The sequence below is a fragment of the Ochotona princeps genome, chromosome 5 (genome assembly GCF_030435755.1).
Source record: "Ochotona princeps isolate mOchPri1 chromosome 5, mOchPri1.hap1, whole genome shotgun sequence".
Lineage (NCBI taxonomy): Eukaryota > Metazoa > Chordata > Mammalia > Lagomorpha > Ochotonidae > Ochotona > Ochotona princeps.
In genome coordinates, this window is record NC_080836.1 from 54,133,790 (window position 1) to 54,149,809 (window position 16,020).

The following is a 16,020-nucleotide window of genomic DNA, read 5'->3' on the forward strand; positions in this document are numbered from 1 at the left end:
CCAGGAACTACATCTGAGTCTCCCATGTGGGTGGCCAGAACTCAAGTATTTGGGCCATAAGCTGCTATCTCCCAGAAAACTGGACTGGAAGCAGAGATGGGCCTCAATCCAGGTATTCTGATTTGGGATGCAGCTATCCCAAATGGTGGCTTAACCTGCTTTACCATACTGCCTGTCAGTAGATCATGTGTTGTTATAGTATGTTAATCTATATTTTTATTATTATTATTATTATTTTTTTTAAAGATTTTATTATTATTGGAAAGCCGGATATACAGAGAGGAGGAGAGACAGAGAGGAAGATCTTCCGTCCGATGTTTCACTCCCCAAGTGAGCCGCAACGGGCTGGTGCGCGCCAATCCGATGCCGGGAACCAGGAACCTCTTCCGGGTCTCCCACATGGGTGCAGGGTCCCAATGCATTGGGCCGACCTCGACTGCTTTCCCAGGCCACAAGCAGGGAGCTGGATGGGAAGTGGAGCTGCCAGGATTAGAACCGGCGCCCATATGGGATCCCGGGGCTTTCAAGGTGAGGACTTTAGCCGCTAGGCCACGCCGCCGGGCCCTATTATTATTATTATACCTACATGACTATACATTTGTCAAAAGTCAGAACTATGTATCAAAAAGAGTGAATTACTATATGTGATTATGTAAGGGTCAAAAAAACTCAGTGGTGGGGATGCAAGGAATCAAAATGGCTTAAAACAAATTTGTCACAAATTATTATACTACATATATATATATACACACTTCTTTGATGATATATTAAATAAGATATAGTGGCCAGTTTAATAATTACTGTAATGTCAAATTAGTAATGAGCAAAAAATAATTTGGAGATACATATGATTGTAATGTGCATTGATCAGTTCGTTATTATGTAACAAATTACCCTAGCACTAAGCAGCTTAAAACCCATACACATCATACTACTTCCTGTGGGTTGGGGATCAGGACTCAGTGTAGCCAGGTGCCTCTGACTCAGGGTCTAGCCTTAGAGTGCAGTCTAGGCATCAGCTGGGTTTAAGTTCCCACCTGGAGGTCTGATCATGGGCACATCTTCTGGGCTCACTCACAGGTTAGCAGGACCCTGTTCCTACCAGGTATTGGCCAAGGCTTCCCTGGGTTTGGTGTCACGGGGTAGCTCACAACATGGTAGCTGGCTTCCCTCCCAGTGAGCAGGAGACATCTCCCCAACATGGGAGCGGCATCTTCCTGTAACCAAATCTCAGACAAGCCTTTCCATCCCCCTGCCACATCAGGTTTGCAAAAAGGGAACCATAAAGCCCAGCCCACATGCGGGGCTTGGGGGTATTTATTTACTCAGGAGGTGAAGCTGACTGAGGGCCACTGTACATGCTGAATGACCCTTAGGATCAGTGACTGCTCCTGGTGTGGTGTCAGGAGTGCTGACTGATCAAAGGACACACACAATTTGTGAATGGTTGGGGACACTAAAATGACATGGTTTTTCCCATCTGGTTCACAAGCTTTATTTTTAAAATCCTTGTGTGAGGGGATGCAACCCATCTTGCATCTATTTGGAAGAGTCAGCCTGGTAGGTAGTAGGCAGGCTCAGGAGTCCTCATATACTCTTGGGATCGGCCATCTGTGGCAGTCACTGTGTTTGTGAGGGATTCTCTCCCTCTTCTTTAAGCCATGGGCTAGCACAGCTCTGAAATACATCAGTGTTGAAAAATTCCCTTGCAGATGCAAAAGGCAAGTGTTTGGCACCAGGAAATCAGGATTAGCAGAGCCAGGCATGTAATTAACCTTTAATCTTCTCGGGACAGGTGGCCCCCCAACTGAACTGTGAGAGCAAACGAGCCATGTTGACAAGTCTGAAACTTAGGGTCCTCTGAAAACATCTATCTGCTCCTTCTCTGTTCTCCATCTGGTCATAAGTACTGTAGGTCTTTTCTGGTTACATGGGGAAAAGAGTTTGGGACACTATCACTAGGACTCTATCACAGAACCAGTAAGCTAGGGACATAATTGCAGGGTCCAGCCTTGCCCTCCTGCACCCCAGCTAAAGCTGCTCATCACCTCAGGAATGCTCAGGAATTCATTTTCCTGGAGTGGAACAGAGCGATCTTTAAGATACATTAACAGCTGACGAAGTACAGACATTGCGCAATTGGGACACCCTCTTATGCTGGAGCAGGGACTCGGAGTGCTCAGGCGCTAATCCTTTAGTTGTTGAATTATGGGAGAAGTCTTAAGGGTCCTACAGTACAGAGATGACTGTGAAGCACCTTGATATTTTAACAACCAGAATGTCTGTATCACTGTCAATAGGCATGCCATCAGCACTGGGGATGGGGCTGCCCCAGCGCAGGTCCCCACAGAGGGCTACTAGAGCAGGAGCTGACCAGGGCTGCATAGGGCTCTGACTGGCAGTGTGAGCACAGACCCCAGCTCTCCTTCCTGAGTTCCATGCTGAGGCCAGAGCCTTCAGGTTCCAAGGCTTGTCAAACTCCTCACTCAGGGGCCCTCAAAGCAGCTGACCAGCAGTCTGCCTGTGACCAGGCACCCTCCAGGGCAGCCAGAGAAACAGCTTGCACAAACAGGTCTCTGTGCAACTGAGAATGGCTGGAGAGCCCCTTTTGAGTTTGACTAGGGGCAGGTTCTCAGCCCATCAGTTTCACACTACCCAACCCCGGGGGCAGTCCCACTGCGGTTCCGGGGTGGGGGCCAGGCGGAAGCATTCTGTTGATGGACCCTCTTGCTTCAAGGACTGGTTTAGCAACTGCACAGCATCTCTGAGTGGCCCCAGGGTCTATGCTTACCGTAAAGGCAATCATCTTGCAGCGTTCTGTTCTAGTGAAAATGCCCCAGCTGGTTTAACTGCATGCTTCTGGGAAGTGGACAGGGGACTGCAGATGCAGACGGGCCTGGGTCTGAATTCTGCCTCTTATCCAAGGACATAGTTGAGTCCCTCCACCTCCCTAAGGCAACCTGCACCTCTGTGAATGGGGCTCATGACAGTGCCAGGGGCTCATGGCTGGTCAAAGGACCTGTGAAGTCATTTAAACACAAATTCAGCATGTGTCCTTGTAGATTAAAGACAAGACCGAGAATTTCAGGTTTTTCATCTCAGTTCAGGCTGTGAAATATCTCCAGCATACTCATTTAGGTATTCTTTTAAAAACTGATGTGTTTTATTCATACAAGCTTGACTAAAAAAGCAGACCAAAAAGGAAACTTTCGAGGTCAAAGTGTCAGTTAACAGTCTTGTTCAGATTTTGACCCAACCCAGAATTCAGGTTTTTTCCTCTTTAAAAAAACAAAAACAAAAACCATTATTTTTTTCCCAAGAATTCTAACTCTTACACCTAGACATGCCCACTTGATGTTGTCTCCACGTTGAGGTCCAACAAACATCTTGAATTCATTATATTGGAAACTAAACAGCTCACCTCTCCTTCTACCTCAAATACTCCTCTTAACAGTATTTCCCTTCCCAGCTTGTGCAAATGGCTTCTTTATTCTTCCTGTATGTAGCCCAAAACCCCTGGGATCTTTCTGGATTCCTCTCTCCCACATAACACTATTCAGTCCTACAGTTGTTCTTATGGGTTCCACCTTCAGAATGCCCACATTCTGCCTGCAGCCTCCTGCACATGGCACCATCATCTCCCACCACAGCAAAGCAGTAGTCTCTGAATTGTCTCTTCTATTCTCAGCCATCTACTCTCATGATGTATCTACAGTAGAGTCTCAATTCAGCAGCCAGAAGGATCCCTTGCACAGGAAGTCAGAGCATCATCTCTCCTGTGCACAAAGACTTTCAGTAGCCTCTTCTGTGTGTGAAAGGCAGACCCTGTAATGGCCTCCCAGGCCTCCAGGACCTCATCTCCATGTCATCTCCACCTCCATTACTCTGTCATGATCACATTGGCTCCTTGCTACTCTGAACGTGCCAGGTACTCCCCACCACACCACCCTGTTCTTGCCCCCATCTATCTGCCCAGTCAGGTCTTCACCATATTCTCATGACACTCTAACCACCCCATCAAATCCCTCGCTGTGCCTTCCTCTTCCAGAGCAGTCCTCACCTCCTAACCTTCTAATGGACTGCATCATGGGGTATACTTTAGGTCTACTCCTTATTATACACAACTGCCAACCTGAATGTAAGGCCTATCAAAAGGTGTTCCGTAACTATTTCTGAATTAAAAGAAAATGTGTCACTCCCTAAAGAAAGGCAAACAGTGAAAACACCCCATGAAAGCTTCTAGTGTCCAAATTGTGAATTGTGATTCCCCATAGCAGGATGTCCATGTTATATATAATTTTCTCTTATAACAGTGCTTGTGGCACTTAGAGAGGAACCACCAAAAAAAAAAAAATGGAAGTGACACCAAGGAGGAGCTGCTGGGTTCATGGGGAGGTGGACTGCCATACTTCAAGCACGGAGTCACGGTTACAAAGGTCATAACACTTTCCTTGTATCTGGGAGTAAGAAGGCCAAGGCTCAGGATGGCTGAGCCATCTTAAAAAATTGTGTGACGCTGCTGATCAGAGCCTCTTAAAAATAATGTCATCATTCCTCTCAGCAAATGATGGTGGTTTATCCGAATTACGTCCTTCTGAGCTAATTGTACCTAGAAAACTGATTTAGTAGTGAGAAGTGACCTTGGGGTCAGTGCTAAGGATGGCTGTCCCTTTTGAGGACTGCTTAATCCAGGCCATCATAAGCCCAGGTCCTTACCTGCACCTCATACCAAGATTTGCACCTGTATTTCAAATCAATAGCCACATCCCATAAGAGCCAGGGTCTCTTTTCTTGGCCTACCCCCAAGCACCCATTGAAAAATATATCTTTCTGAGTTTCCTCTATTTGATTGTACCAAGACCTGTTATTTGGACATAAGCTTTCTCTTGGTGGAATGGATGAGATTTCTAACTACAAAATTAAAATCACCTGTTCTGTCTCCCAGAAATTAAGTAAAGATTACTGGGGTTTGGGATGTTGACCAAGTTCAGTTTCTTAGCCTAATCCATTGAGCTTCTCTAGATCCCAGAGTGGCACTTACATTCAATTCCAAGTTGTTGGAACCTCTCAACATTGGCCCCTTATAAGGGGACCAATACTGGGGTCAGAGGCTTGCTTTGTTCTTTGCCTAGTCCCATCACTAATGAGCTACTCTGACAACAGATCACCAAACTTTTGAAGGTTCTGGTTGCTAATCTAACATGGAGGGGATAGGATTCTCTAAGGTCCTTTTTATTTTGGTTTATAATAAAATTAAGATTCTCTTTCTCTTACCTTTCTCCTTTAAGTCTGAAATAATGACAAGAGCATCTGAAAGCCTCTTTCCAGCACTTTTCTCAAGACTAGATGTTCCTGGCACCAAAGAACAGGAAAAAATAGTTTCTGAAATAATAGAGCATTTTTGTCTTTTAGAGAAAATGTTCTTCTGGGCTTTTCAATTCCCTATCCCCGAATGTTGCTTCCTATGAAGCCTTAAAAGAACCCTTTAAAAAGTCAACTACTCGGGTCCGGCAGCATGGCCTAGCGGCTAAAGTCCTCGCCTTGAACGCCCCGGGATCCCACATGGACACCAGTTCTAATCCCGGCAGTTCCACTTCCCATCCAGCTCTCTGCTTGTGGCCTGGGAAAGCAGCTGAGCAAAGCCTTGGGACCCTGCATTCATGTGGGAGACCTGGAGGAGATTCCTGGCTCTTGGCTCCGGATTGGTGAGCACCGGCCATTGTGGTTACTTGGGGAGTGAATCATCAGACAGAAGATATTTTTCTCTGTCTCTCCTCCTCTCTGTATATATCTGACTTTGTAATAACAATAAATAAATCTTTTTAAAAAAATTTACTGTCCAGGTGCTGTCCACTATTCACCATGATACACCACCACTGGCACTTCGCCTGGAGCCCTGAGGGGCTGCCTAACAAGGACATGCTAGCACCCTCTGCTCGCATCTCATACACCAAGGAAGAGGTTGAGAGATTTTTTACTTTTTTGACATTTTGACTCTCCTGATGAGGGAGACAGCAGATGCCCCTGAAGGAGTGGGATCAGCTTCTGGAAGCATGCATTTGCAAGAGAGACCACAAGTCTATCTGGAAAACCTTGCCACAAACCAAAAGGTCTCTCTCCACTGGGAGCAACAGGTTAGAGCATCAAAGCTCCATGAGCAAGTGGAAAAAGCAAAGCAAAACTCAAAGAGTTCCTTTGAAGGATGTGCAGCCACTACCAAGTTGGCAGTTCAGCTGGTGCTCACACGGCAGTGCCAGGTCAATTGTACTACAGGGGTCTCCTCCAGATATTTGCACACAGGGGTCCAAACCACAATAAAGTCCAATCCCTGCTACAGCCACACAATCCATGAAATATAGGCAGCCTCGTGAGAGCTGGGGTGAGTCTACAGCCACGAGGTTGAGATCCATAGCTGAGGAACCTCCCTGATCCTGCCAGCTTTTTCCCCATCTTCTTGCACAACACAGTAGTAAAAAAAAAAAAAAAGAAAAAAAGAAAAATATGTGGCAATCTTAGGATATCATCAACAATGATTTTTCTTTCATCATGGGGATATAAACAACACACAGGGCCATGACCCCACCTCCACCCCTTTTCTCAGTGCAGGACTTGTTTCTGAGCTGCAATGACCAGGCGATGTGGATGAAACAGAAAGTCCCTCTCTTCCCCAGCCCACCGGCCTGCATTCACACAGAGCTACAGCTGTGCACACTGTACAACTTACAGTACATCCAGTACATTTTCCCAAATATCCAGAAAAGGTCCAGCAACCTATGCTGCTGGCCTGTTCTAGAGCTTAACCAACAGTTCAAGGATGTTGGAACTTCTTCCCCAAACTCAGATTTGAGGCATTTCCATTTTCTCTATGCATTGGCCATATCAACAAAGTCATCACACGTACATAGAACAAGGTCACAGAAATACAATGAAAAGCTTCTTTTTTTTTTGAAATCCAGTGAGCATTCCATTTAGAAGTGCTCTTGTGATTGAAAACCACAGAGGTCATCACCCTTTACTGACTTCAAAATTGTCCTCAGTCAGTTCTGGGTTCTTGTTTTCCTACTCTTTAGCAACATTTCTGGCTCTTTAGTAAAGTGCTTTCTACAGAAGTACAAGGTAGAGGACAGGGAAGCTCCAGGAACAGCCAAGCCCCCACAGCTCCTACAGGCAAGGCCGGTTTCAGCTCTGGGCCGCCCTGGCTTCTTAAACTCGTACGCAGAACTTCCTCATCTCAAGTTCAAGTTGCCCAACCCCTTCCTCTCTACTGCCCTTTTATGTCAATAAAGAGAAGGGAGGGGGAAAAGTAAAAAAGCAGGAAAATAAATAAATGAAAAGGAGAATGAATAATGACCCCAACAAATCATTTTAATGTGACACACAAGCCAAAATGATGAGTTTTATAAGATGAAAAGTACATTAAAACAACAAACTGTTGCCCACAGCCTTGTGGCCCATGTTTTTCTGTGCGGTATTTCTGCATTTTCTAATTCCCTTTGAACACCCCACATATGCCTGCAAACACAAATCGATCTATTCTGTTTCAGATCTATGCTAATCAGCAAAAATGAGAGGAAGCTTAGCTGAATTCCATGAAATAAGTTATTGAATGAACATCTGAAGCTCTGCTTTTTTAAAGACACAGAAGTTTTCAACAGGGAAGCAAGAGATTCTGAGAATTTCATTTTCACCCTAATGGCTCAACGTTTCTGTAACACAGCATGCGGTTACTAGCTAAGTACTGGCCCCTAGGCACAAACCCAGAGCAATTTCTTCACTTTATAGAAACAGTAAAAGACACTGGAAGAAAAGAGAATCAGCTAGGTATTTTAGGGCTGCTACCAGAGGTTTTTCAGGGAAAACAAAAGGCACTGACCTGTGTTGTTTTAGTCCGCTGAAAATGAGCGCGTTCTCAAGTTCCCCTGCTATCTTCTGGTCGGTTTCCTGTAACTGCTGCATGTGACATTACACTTCCTCACTGCACCTTCTCCCACTGCCTCTCAGCCTGGTCACAGGCATGTGATAAGATCGGCTCGCTGCTCACTCCACACAGGGTAATCCCATTGCTACAGAAATGACTGGCTCCTTCAGGGCTCCCCTATCTTGTTTGGGGTACTCCCAGGACACAGGTAAAGAGTCCAGGGGGAGTAAGGTCTGCACTCTTGGCGCCTCTGACTCCACAGAGGCAGGGGTGGCAGGGACACAGTCTGCAGCCTTAGGTCACTCCTGCTGGAGTTAGGGGGTGTGCAGCTGAACCTGGGCACTCCCAGTGGTGGAGCCTGGAGCCTGGAGCCTGAGTACTCCCTGCTGCCTCTCCCCTGGGACTCCTGAGAAGGGGCAGCTCACAGGATGTCCCCTCTCTCCTCCATGAAGATTATCACCATTGAAGGGGCACACCCAGTGTCTGCTCAGGTTTCTGCACCCTGCTGGGATCATGGCCAGTCACAGTGGGTTTATGGGACAGGCTCAAGTTGGCATGCCATCTGTGTCGTCTTGCTGTCAGATAGTGTGCACTGAGCCTTGATTCAGCAAACAAAGCTACATCTCACCAGCCTCCCGGGGCTCAGTAACTGACACTACCCCACTGCTCCCCCTACCCCACCACCACCGGCCAGCCTCCAAAACACACCAGCTTTTGGTTTCCTCTGCAGAAACTGGCATCGTCTTCCTGGGGCAGGGAGTGCAGAGAAGGGGTAGTGAGGAGCCATGAGCCCTATCAAGAGGAGGGGGCTCTGAGGCTGGCCCTGAGAGAGCCCCCAAAAGAGTGTCCAGATGTGTTCCTCTCTGTCCTGGACAGGGGGTGACCAGGCAAGGAGCCCAAAGGCGCCATTTCTAGCCTTCTTGTTCCTGTCGTTGTCGTTTTTGTCTTCCTCTTTCCAATGCCCGCAGCTCTCAGAAGGGTCCACACAGACTGTAATTTGTGGATGTAGGAAGTGGTGTGTGGGAGTTAAACCATGTCCTGGACCAAGGGGAATGTTCCACAAAGAGTGTAGTTTGACTCAGTGCAAAAACCCCAGAGCTTTTTCTCTGTGGCTATTCTGACAGAATACTGGTTTGGTCTGGTTTTTAATGCTTCTAAAAGGGATTTTGTTTTGTCTTTGAGAAAGGTACTTGCAGATAAGTCCCAAGCCTTGAAATTGTTAGCCTGTAATTCCCCAGGGAAATTTAGGAGCTGGGGTCAGGGAGTGACGCTCAAAGTTCCGCCACTACCTGCACAGCAGGCTCAGAACACACACAGAACTGTTTCAGTACCCTGACAGGGACAGCCGCCCTGCTGCCTAGATGGTACATTCAGATCAGCTGGTGGGACCAAGATGCCTGTTTACCTAGGACATGCCATTGACTTTAAATATGAAATCATGGTAAAGCTGCCACCTTGGGTTTCAGAAATCACAAAGGACTTTGGAAAAACAAAATACTGCATAGAAGGCAAACTATTATTGACTCCATTTGAATGAATTTAGAAGTGTCATATTCTGGGCTGAGCTGTTAGTTCCATTTTTCAATTAATCATTTATATCCATTCTGCTTAAGCTGTGCTCTGACTTTTTTTAAGATTTACTTTATTTTTATTGCAAAGTCAGATATACAGAGAGGAGGAGAGACAGAGAGAAATATCTTCTGTCTGATGGTTCACTCCCCAGGTGACCACAATGGCCGGTGCTCACCGATCCGAAGCCAGGAGCCAGGAATCTCCTCCAGGTCTCTCACATGGGTGCAGGGTCCCAAGGCTTTGGGCCGTCCTCGACTGCTTTCCCAGGCCACAACAGGGAGCTGGATGGGAAGCGGGGCTACCAGGATTAGGACCAGCACCCATATGGGATTCCAGCGAGATCAAAGTGAGGATCAGCCACTAGGCTACCGTGCCAGGCCCCTGACTAACATTTCTAAAGGTTTGAACAAAATACTTTATCATTTCTCTTTAAAATCCTGTCTAGGCCTTCTCTTCATGATTTTTTTTTTCCTGTTTAGGCATGTAGACATTTTAACAGACTTAATTTTTCATGACAGTTGTAGATTCACAGAAAAATTGCGTATACTATATAGCCAACCTCTCTACATATTAACAGCTTATGTTCAGGATGGAATTACAATTACAAAATTATAATTAATTACAATTAAATTACAATTAATAAACTAACATTGATACCTCATTAAGAAAAGCTCATTCCTTACTCAGATTCTTTAGTTTTCATCTGTTGTCCTTTTTTCTGTCCCACATGATGTTTACTCACCGTGGCTCCTCAAGCCAACCGTGGCTGTATCCATTTCTTAGGCTCCCCTTGTTTCCATTGAACCATGAGGCTTTGAGGATGATGGTTGGGCAGGTACTGTGCAGCACATGCCATGGGCGGGATGTCTCATGGGGAGAAGGGATGAAGGATTATTTGCAGGAGCACCACACAGGGAAAGCACCCTTTTCATCTGCTCAAGCACACACCAGTGCCATCTAATACTGCCAGTGCTGGGCTGGCCCTCTGGGCTGTGAAGCTGCCAATCAGGTCTCTCTGAAGGTGCTCCCCAGCCACCACCGGCGCACCCAATGACTGTAGGAGTATGGGGTATCTGTAAACCACCAGGAAGCCCTATGTATGCAACTGCTAGGTCCTCTTCTCATTTATTAACTCCTTCAATCATTTATTCATATCTATATGGACTGTGGATATTTATTTGGTTCTTTAGGTTAGAACTCCACTTATTTTCATGCTCAGACTGTTTCAGCTTTGGCCACCAGGAGATCCTTCCTATGGAGCTCAGACTCCTTTGACAAATCTCTACTATATAATTTTATTTACTTATTTATTTATTTATTTTGAAAGCCAGAGTGACACACACACAAATATGTCTTTTATACACATGCATGTACACACATGAATATAGCTTTGACTTGCTGGTTTATACCTCAAAATTCCACAGTATCCAAGGTTTGGCCAAGCTAGAGCTTGGAAGCCAGTACTCCACCTTGGGCGGCAGGGCCCCAAGAACTTGGGTTGTCTTCTCCTGCTTTCCCAGGCACATTAGCAAGGCGCTGGATCAGAAGTAAAAGAGCAAGAAACTGAACTGGTGTTCATACAGGATGCCAGTGTCATGAGCAGCAGCTTAATCCACTGCATTAGCCATGCTAGTCTGGTTAACATTATATCTTTTTTCTTCCTAACTGGTCATTAATTCGATGGTACACCTTACAAGCTGGCAGTGTCTTAGGAATAGAAGAAGTAGAGCAAGCAAGTAATTCTTTGACTAGTGGATAGCTCTTTTCACAGATTCTTTCCCACACTGAGCAAAATTTTTTATTAAAGTGGTGTAATGCATAGCATCTATGGACATTCTTTTTTTTCTTTTTTTGGACAAACTGCAAGATTCTTACCTACTCCTAGACATATCATAACTTTATAGCAACCACAAATTCTGAACAAGTCCCGAATACAGATAAGTGAAGTGCTAAATTGTTTTCCAGGCCTACCAGCTGACTCCTTTTGTGTTTACCACATCACTTTCCCACAATCATAGGGGTCCTGTGTAGTGCCAGAGGAGCTAATTCTGTTGCTGGGGAAGGGGTGGCAGGAGGAGCTGCAATCTGGGCAGTGAGATATGAGGGGCTGACTGGTCAACAGCTAAGGACCCCTTGCTTCTGTTTTCCTACTGAGCACAGAGCGGCCGATCCCACCGCTTCTCCACAGCCAAGATCTGCTCTCTAACTCATGATCCACTGCTGCTTTACAGATCTTTTACTGGACAAAAGCTAATTCACCCATTCACCAGCATGGCATATTTCACAAATGGAAACAGATGAAACGCTCAATATTTTCATACGGGTAGGGAGAACTTGACTACTGTAAAACTATTTCTTATCCCATTCCTGTGAAATATGCACCAAGACACTGATGGTGTCCAACTCATCTCTGTAGCATCCCAAAGGGCTGGCAGAGAAATCCCACTGGCTTCCTTAGAGCACTCACTCACCAGACTCTCACTATGTGCTGGGCACCGACATCAGTGCCTTGCATCCAGGCCTGCAGTGAATTTGCATTAGCATCTTATGAAGGAAGTACTGTGATCTCCATTCCACAGATACAGAAGCCAAGCTTAGACAGTGGTCAGCTAACTTTTTCTGGGTCCTTTGGAAAGTCTGAAGCAAACCTGCAAGCTCAGCTGTGTCTGACCAGAGACTCTGCAAGCCTAATTGCAACTCTTTGAGATGGATGGATTTACCGCAGACAGCTCAGAAATGGGCACCACACTGTCTCAGTTCCATCCTCCAGTTATTGCCTGCACATGTTTTTCATCTCATCCCAACTGAAGCTGCAGGAGGGCAGGGACACTGTTGCTCATACCCTTACTCAGCCTTCCAGCCCCGTTGCAGCAGCCGTCCTGGGAACCCTGCCTAGCTGCCACTTCTAATTTCCTTCTAACTCACCAGCTCTGCTTTACCTTCCTTGCTTCTTTCCCTATATCTGTTTTGTTTTTAATTAGTTTTCAGGCTATAGTCTTATTTTACCTCTTTTCAGTCTTTTTAAATAAAGCTTTCACTTTATCTAAATTCCCATATACTTGGATGCACTGAATTTTCATTATTAATTTTAAAATAGATTCTAGTTACAGTCTGATTCCCCTTTTGTCCCAAGAACTCTTCAGAAGGATCTTACTTTGCAAGGGCTTAGATAGGGGTGGCAGCAGGACTCATCTTGTTGTGTTCATTATTTTCTTTTGTTTATCTGAAAGACACCCCAAAGAAAGAGATCTTCTATCTACCAGTTCACTCCTCAACTGGGGCTGGGCCAGAACTAAGCCAGAAGCCTTGAACCCTGTCTGAGTCTCCTATACGGGTGGCAGGGAAGCAAGTACTTCTGCCACACCTTCCTCCCAGCACATTTTTAGCATGACTCTGGACCTGAAATGGAGCCAGGCCTTGAGCCTAGAGATTCCAGTGTATAATGTGGGTATCCCAAATTGTCTCTTAACTGTTACATCAAATGGCAGCTCCTGTTGTGATACATTTCAATGCTGTCCTAGCCAGAAAAAATGGGCAAGAGAAAGAAATAAAGGATATTCCAATTGGGAAGGAGAAAGTCAAACTATTCCTGATCACAGGTGTCATGACCTCTCAGACAAGATTTCCTGTTACCTCAACACCAGTGAAGGAATCCATTCTAGAATCAGGTAAGACCTCCAGAATGTAAGCATATCTTTTACATAGCTGAGGAACTCAACCAAGAAAATAATATGAGGATAGACTTCTGAGGTTCTTAATGCCTAACTAACAAGGCATGATAATAAACAAGAATCCACAAACCCTCCTCCCTAATTTTTTCTTTTCTAAAAATGAGATGGTGATCATTTTTTAAAGGTTTATTTTATTTTTATTAGACAGTCAGATATACAGAGAGAAGGAGATAAAGAGAGAAAGATCTTCCATCCACTGGTTCACTCTCCAAGTGGCCTCAATGGTCGAAGCTTAGCCGATCTGATCCAAAGCCAGGAGCCTGGAGCCTCTTCTGGGTCTCCCATGTGGGTGCAGGGTTCCAAGGCTCTGGGCCATTCTCGACTGCTTTGGCCACAAGCAGGGAGCTAGAAGGGAAGTGGAGCAGCCAGGACATGAACTGGCTCCCATATGGGATCCCAGCAGTTGCGACGTGAGGACTGTAGCCACTAGGCTACTGTGCTGGGCCCAATGATGTTCATTTTTTAAAAACTTTGATATTGCAGGAAGGATAGGGAAAAGTTAGGTATAAGACAAAGGTACCATTTAGATGGATTTTTACAAATTTATATATGTGTGAATGAAGGTTAACATTTAAATTCCATAGTTGATTGGTCAGAGAATCCTGGTGTGGTGGGACACAGGAGATGGGGATAAAAGCACAGCAGTTATTTGAAAAGAGCTGCTAGTAGCTTTGCTCACTGGACCAAAATCCTGGCGTAAACCACAAAGAAGTGATAAGTGCCTTAAAAGACTGTTTCTGTTTTAATAGAACATTTTTCAAGTTGATTTAGCCTTTGTAATTATTTATTTATTTGAAAGGTGGAACAACAGGAAGAGAGCAGGAGTGAGAGACACGTCTTCCAGCCAGAATAGGGCAGAATTGGTAACCAAGTTGCTATCACTTCCAAAAGGAAGCACACTGGAATCCAACTGCCTGGGCTCCAATGTCACATCCATTATGTACTTGCTGCAGTGAATTGCTTTATTCCTTTGGGGCATATGTTTCTCACATGGGGGGATAATTTTGTGAGAACTAAGCGTGATGCTGCATTTTAAAAAAAAGCTGTGCCAGTACAGTGTCTAAATGGTGGCTGCTGTTGTTAATAGATGGAGAGTTCTGTTCCCAGGAAAGTCAGTATTATAATGTTTCACACGAAAAGCGATCAGAGTCCAGCACAGAACTTTGTTTCTGAGGGTGCTCTGCATGTAGGAAAGAAGGGGCAGTCAAGACTCAGAGGCGGAAGATCTTTCTTTCTGTATCTCCTTCTCTCTGTAAATCTGCCTTTCCAGTAAAAATGGAATATATGTTTTTTAAAAAAAAAGGTGGGGAAAGGGAGCTGCAGGTCACCTCAGAAAGCACAGTCCAGCCAGGAGTAGGACAAGGAGTCCTCAAGGACACTCGAGACTAAAGGTGGCGATGGTCCTACATTTAGGAGAGTGGAAAGCATGTACGCCTGATCAAAAATGAGGAAGAAGCTAGTATATGAATCATATCTCTGTAAGTTAAAGAAAAAAAAACAAGAAATCTTCACTGTTGTGAGAAACTATGTAGATGAGAGAGACAAAGAGATGTTTACAATTGTCAGGCTTGCAAATGCAGGAACCAGTCTACACAGAATCCTGCAGAAGCTGTTTGGGTAGTGTACGCTGCAAAGCCCTGAAGCTATGGTCTTTGAAACAACCTAGATGAATGATCGTCAAGCCTTCTGTTAGTTAAGCAAGACTCCAGGCAGAAGGGAGACCATGTAGGATCTGAGGATTTACTAGGGCTGGGGCACGGGGTGGGGGGAGGGGGAACACCTCCAGGTGAGTATTGACCACTTTTTCTTCTCTTGTGATTTGTGATTTGAATTTGAAAGTGGTGGCAGACAGGCTAGATTCCATGCTTCCGTAAAGGAAGCAAACTCCAAAACAGACATTTCTAAAGGACTTATTAATAAATAATGGTCATAGCAAGCAGGAGACACTGCACTGGGTCCTTTGGCACCTATTGCCATTTGTCGTTCCCATCAACTTCTGTAAATAAGACGGTGGATCCTCTAGGTGGTGCCTAAGTTAAGACAAAGCTGCTGCTTACTTAAGTGATGGCTGCATATTCTCAACCACACAGTACTGAAAGCAGCACATTACCCATCAGTTAATTCCAAGGAAAAATTTATATACAAGAACGATCAGTCATCTCTGTGTCTGGTAACCTGGGGATGATTACTGAAACGTCTTCTGAATATTCTGTACAAACCCCAAGTGGGTCCTTGGAAACCTTCTAAAACAGTGATAGAAGTGGAGGTGGAAGAGGACTGGATGCAATACAACAGTGAATTGATTACGGGTTTAATAAACACTACTTCCCTTAAGACTTTGGTAGTTATCAAAACATACTGAGATTTTTAATGACTAGATTTCACAAGTTTGAAATCTTCCCAATTAGGAATATGCAGAGGAAAACAAGGTCTCTCAATATCCCTTCTTCCCTCCTTGTCAAACAAAATACACTTTATTTTTTTAAGATTGATTTATTTATTTTTATTGAAAAGTTCAGATTTACAAAGAGAAGGAAAGACAGAGAGAAAGGTCTTCCTTTCTCTGGTTCACTCCCTAAGTGCCCACAATGGCCAGAGCTGAGCTGATCTGAAGCCAAGAGCTTCTTCTGGGTCTCTCTTGCAGGTGCAAGGTCCCAAAGCTTTGGGTCATTTTTGACTGCTTTCCTAGGCCACAAACAGGGAGCTGGAGGGGAAGTGGAGCAGCCAGGACACAAACTGGTGCGGAGAGAGGACTTTAGCCACTAAGCTGCCATGTGGGGCCCCAGAAAATACACTTTA

At 45.1% G+C, this 16,020-nt stretch overlaps 2 protein-coding genes across 4 annotated transcripts in view; one reads left to right on the forward strand and one right to left on the reverse strand.

Annotated features, from left to right (window-relative positions):
• The window catches only part of LOC131480332 (splicing factor, proline- and glutamine-rich-like), a 141,678-nt gene that overhangs the window by 124,420 nt on the left and 1,238 nt on the right, over positions 1–16,020 (forward strand). The window lies entirely within an intron of this gene.
• WIPF1 (WAS/WASL interacting protein family member 1) overlaps positions 1–16,020 on the reverse strand; it is a 104,252-nt gene that overhangs the window by 58,862 nt on the left and 29,370 nt on the right. Inside the window, exon 2 of one of the 3 annotated variants that reach the window (XM_058664655.1) lies at positions 12,645–12,713. The exons of 1 other annotated variant lie outside the window; for it this stretch is intronic. The gene's annotated coding sequence lies outside the window, so the exon portion shown is untranslated. Of the gene's footprint in view, positions 1–7,873; positions 8,056–12,644; positions 12,714–16,020 lie in introns of those variants that run through there. One more of the 3 variants, XM_058664654.1, reaches the window with a different exon arrangement.